Source organism: Chinchilla lanigera, unplaced genomic scaffold (genome assembly GCF_000276665.1).
Source record: "Chinchilla lanigera isolate Chin_1 unplaced genomic scaffold, ChiLan1.0 scaffold00003, whole genome shotgun sequence".
NCBI lineage: Eukaryota > Metazoa > Chordata > Mammalia > Rodentia > Chinchillidae > Chinchilla > Chinchilla lanigera.
In genome coordinates, this window is record NW_004955404.1 from 14957809 (window position 1) to 14963330 (window position 5522).

A 5522-nucleotide genomic window follows, 5' to 3' on the forward strand; every position below is an offset into this window, starting at 1 on the left:
ACAAATATCAGGCAACATAAAAAAGCACCAAGTGAATAAGAACAGAGGCAAAAATATGCATCTTATTAAGTCTGTAATTAAAATGAATCTTTGGGCTTGGAAAAGCTCCTGTGAATTACACGGAGATCATTGGATTCATTCCACACTGCACACTACATTTGCAAGATTGTACACCTCCAAAAATAGTAGGAGCAACTCCTGCCTGGCTGTCTGGAGCCCACTAAACAGCTCCATTAATTAAAAGATGCAGGTCATTAGCATAAGTTACTACTATTATTCTGTAGCTTCTTTAATGAAACTTACATTTGCTTCATTGTGCCAGATTAAACTTTTGCTTCATCTGAGTCTTTTATTTATTTTTAATAGCAGTTTCTACTTGATATTTATTGAATAGTATTATTAGACAGGAAGGGTAACCTCTAGTTTTATATGAAAGCAAATTCAACCTTAATAATATAATGACTACTTATAAAAGTTTAAGATGCCTGGTAAATAATTGTTCAAAGGCAAAGGCATTAGTGTTTAGAAATATAAATCAATATAGGCAAATAGTTGTTTAAGCAATACTCCAGGTGGTATCATTATCTAGGAGTTAAAAGCTTTAGTAACATATCACATCATCTAGCTAGGTGTGGTGGTACATGCCTATAATCCAAGCAGGTAGACTACAAATCTGAGCCCATCCTGATGACATAGAGAGATCCTTAGAATTTAAAAAATAAAAAGGGTTTTGGATATAGCTCAGTGCTAAGGTCCTGGGTTCAATCCTCAGTACATCCCTCAAAAAAAATCACATCATCATGACTAGAATAACACAAAAGCATATAAAAGAATATAACATACAAAACAATGAGAAGTGACAGAAAACAAAGAAAAACAATTTTTCCCAGTTGTTTCATAATTCTAATAAAACACTTTAAAATGGAATTAAATTTTATTTTAGTCTTTAGTTTGCTCAGATAGAAGCTTTGGAAAACTGAATTCATTAAATTACTGTAAAAATCTAAAAACTTTCTTTTAACCCTGGAAAAAAATTTAAATTAGCAGGATTTTAAGAAGACAACCATTCACTAAACTTTTAAACTTTAAACTCTTCTGTTTGCCAAATAAGTTCAAATTTATAAAGAAAATTACATTTGAGTTGGTTTAAATGACAAGAAACAATATAAGCATATTGAATTTCAAGATGTGAAAAAAGAAAAATTATCCAATATTCCCGCTGCTCTGATGACTTGAAGACATCTCTATCTGCTGCAATAATGCAAGACATGTATCCTCATTCAATCACTGAAGGTACATTAGGGTAGGAATTCATTCACTCCAGAGAGGTATTGATCAACAAGAAAGTGGGAAACCCATCCATTGAGTGTATTCATTTAATATATTTATGGAGTACCCGGCATACAAGAGGAAAATACCTAATTTTGAATCACTGCAGCACAATTGAATGCTCCTGAAAATTATCCATAAAATCTTCCTTGACACTGCCTGTTATGGCTTGTGTCTAGATGCCTCTTCCAAAGCCTCATGCAGTCATAGGTGGGGATTTTTCAGAGGTGGCTGAACCTACAGTGTGTGATGGATTCATGGTGCAATGCTAGGATTAAGGGTACTTGGATTAAAGGTGGATGACTACTAAATCAGTTCACTGATTGGTTTGGCACTACCCTAATCCTGGTAGTTTGGATACAATATAAGGGAAAGGAAGAGGCTTGTGTTACCCCTTGCTTGCTTTGCTACCTTCTGCCCACCATGACCTGTTTATCCTCTGTGATTCCACTCTGCCATGCCACCCTATTTGGAACCAGTTGATTATGGACTAAAACCTCTACAAACTATGACACTCCCTTAACTCGTGAGTGTTGGGTGTTTGTTCTCAGCAGTGAGACGCTGACCAGCCAATATTGTTTCTTAGAAATAATTTTAGCAATTAAATTATTTTCATATACATATATAATTGATAATTATCTCCCAAACATCTCATGTACGAAAAAGGAGGGGAAGAGTCATAGATAAAGAGTCACAAATTGTCATATCCAAGATAAAGTTTCTACTATCTATCTGGTGGTGAAGGGAGACAAGATATCCTAATAATAACAGCAATAGGGATTAGAGCATGCTAAGTGTGTACGAGTGACTACCAATGCTCAAGGTAGGAAGAAATGGCTTCTACTTGGGGCTAGATTATGACTGTTTACCAGGTTTTCTTTCTTCTCACTATAGTAGAAGCCCTGTATAACCGGTCTGTCTTAGTGGAATCCATAAGAATGAATGCATGCCTGGTGCATACCTTTTGCACATAATCAATGTGCAAAAATATTTGCTGAATCAGCACAAGAAGGACTTGGCATTTGATTTATGTCCTAAAAGGCCATAATTCAGTTATATGGACAAAGTAGAGGAATTCCTCATAAAGGGAATTGTGGGCTGGGAGAAAGACACACATGCCCAGCATAGCTCCACAATCTCGCATTGAAAGAGCCAAGGTAATTAACATCACATGTTGCAACAGACAAATCCTCACACCTCAAAGCCTTCATATAATGAGATGTTATTTCTTTCTCAGATCAAGTCCTATGTGGGTTGGACAGGCTATGTCTACTTCATAGATAGGCTTTCTGGAATATATGGTCTCCAAAACTGTCACAGCAAGGGAAGAAAAGGAAAAGCCAACATGGATCTTAGCTGCTTTGGTTTTTTTCAAACAGTCAATTAGAACTAATGATGTGGCCACAAGGGATGCTGGGAAATGTGGGAAAACCATGGAATATTTGACAACACTACTTTTCTGTCACTCAAACCTGTGTGTTTCTTGTTGTTTGCATATCGCTTGTGAACATCTATATTTCATACATCTTATACATACATATTTCATACATGTATTTTATTTACATCTGCCTCCATCTCCTTTACCCTATTCCAGACTATAGGACAAAATTCTTAGTTTGTCATTCCCAAAAACTAAAGGTCAGTGCTTTGTCCTCTCTAGTTACTTAATAAATACCTGTAAGTAATAAATACATTCAAACCTCAAACAGTATGAATGAATGATCTGAATTGTTCATAAATATGAACAATAGAATAGCAGTTATAATTTCTCAGATGCACACATGTACCAGAGTTGGAAAGATGACTTAGGGGAATTTTCACTTGAAAACAGCCAAGAGAGAGTTTTAGTTAATGATTATGACTAATTAACCTTTCCATGCCTCAGTTTCCCTCACTTGAGAAATGAGATCGCTGCTGAGATCCTTCAGGACTCTGATCAAGGTTGAACCATGTAAACTATTTTATTTTTACACCTTACTTATAAACATGCAAAACAGCCAGGAGGATGATAGCAAATTCCATGGTAGAGTTTAGCTAAATATATCTGATATTTAAACGGAGTACAGTATGTATGTGATCTGTGACATCTTCCAGTCTTTGATTTTCCTTTTACCTGATTTAAAAAATTTCTTCTGAGGATGGAAAATAAGTTAGATTCACCCTAGAAGTAGGAAGTGGATATTTAATTGTCTGAGAACAACATCAAGATGGCTAGGCAAATATTTCTCTGCAATATGTTTAAACTCAGGAAATGGGAACGGGCCAGGATGAATGTACTATGAACTCTGAGCATGTTTAGCTGAGCATCACGAACATACAAAAACGAACAACATCTCATATGAATTTTTAAATCTTGGGTTCTTAGCCTTTTGATGCGGGGTTAGTTTGTGGTTAATCAGAAATCTTGGTTGCAATGTACCTCTAAAAAGAGAAGCCATCAAAAGAGCCCTAAAGAATGGAATCATTTACTTCTAGCCACCTTACAGTGGAATATTTCTCTAACTCGTAGTTTTCCAGCTTTAGGGAGAATCAGAACTCCACAGCAGCTGAGGGCCCCCAACCCTGTGGATTCTGATTCTATATGTCCAGGGAGGGCCTGAGCACTTTCACGTCTAACATAAGGTTGCTGAAGCTACTCAGAGGAATATGACTCAAGGGTCACTGTTTCTTTGTGAAAAGGACTTAATGAAGGTAATAAAGACAAACTGCCAAATAATTGTTCCTGGTCATCCTGTTGGCTATGGAGGGTCCACTTGGCTTATCTTGCTAATTTAATTGCTACAAAGGTCATGGGATTAGAAGGATGGCAGTTTAGATTCCTTGTGAATAGAATCAAAAGAGAGCACTCCACACTCCAGTTATTTCATAGAATTTGGGATCTGAGATGAATGTTAAGAGTCCTTTGAAGGAATACCAGGCTTGCAGGCTTGGAGAGTGATGCCTAGTAAGAAAGACAACCAGGGCTCAGCTTAATTCACTTGGCTTATCAATAGGGTGAGAGATATACAGCTGGCCTTCCACCTATATGTGTTTGACCAGCCATGGATCAGAAATATTGGGAAAAAAATGACATGTTACTGTAGAGGCAATTGTATATACTGACTGGTTTCTTGTCATTATTCCTTAAGTAATGCAGCATAACAAGGCATTTACACTGAATTAAGTATTATAAATAACCTAGAGATTATTAAAGTAATTGTGAGAGTATCCCTAGGTTATATGCAAATGCTCCATTGTTTCATTAGGGACTTGAGCATCTGCAGACTTTAATATCCAGGGGGCGCCCAGAACCAGTCCTCCACCAGATGTTGAGGGATGGCTGAGGGATGATAACATTGTGGTTGCAACATGGTTCTCACAATGCTTGGCTTTGACCAGATCAACATTCGGTAGGACAGTGACTTAAAAACGTATCTGGAGAGAAGTTTTAAACATTTGTATAGAGACTTGTGTCCAAATTTTAAAAACTGGGTTTAGGGCAAATCAGTTAATGACTGAGATAAGTTTAACCAATGAATTTGGTAGAAATCAATCATTCAGCTAGTACAAGAAAAACTAACCTCCAAATTGTTAATTAAGTCATTATGCATAGAGGAATCTTCCATCAAGCTCGTTTTACTATAAACAAATAGCGCTACTTAGTAATTTTTATTAATAGAGTTTCTGTATATACAATACCACTTTTAAGTTTGATATCATATTACTCAAGTGCCTTGTAAAGTGTGCAATAAATGCCTAAATTAAAAGGAATGCAGAAATGCTACAGCAGGCTTGCAAATCAGTATGAAAATAAATCAGGCCACAGAAAGTTTTAATCACTCTGCCACCCACCAGAAGGTTCACATGGAATAAAATTATGGAAATGATATTGTTTTCAACCTGTTGACATCAGCTGCTACTCTCGGAGGGTGTAGTGAGCACACGTACAGAACCTAAGCAAGAATGCCCAGCCATAGATTATTTTTAGGAGGAATCTAAAGGGATGAGCACTTTTAACTGGACTAACATCCATGTTGTGTTGGTTTGGGGCTTATTTTGCAAGGGGAACAACATAAGACAGGACACATACTTTATATGATTATTTATAAGTCACCCAAAGAACAGTATACAAAAGAGTGCAGGAAATCTGTCCACACACTAAGACCAAGGAATCCAGCTGAGGGCCTGGATCCCACAACAATGTCCTACATGAG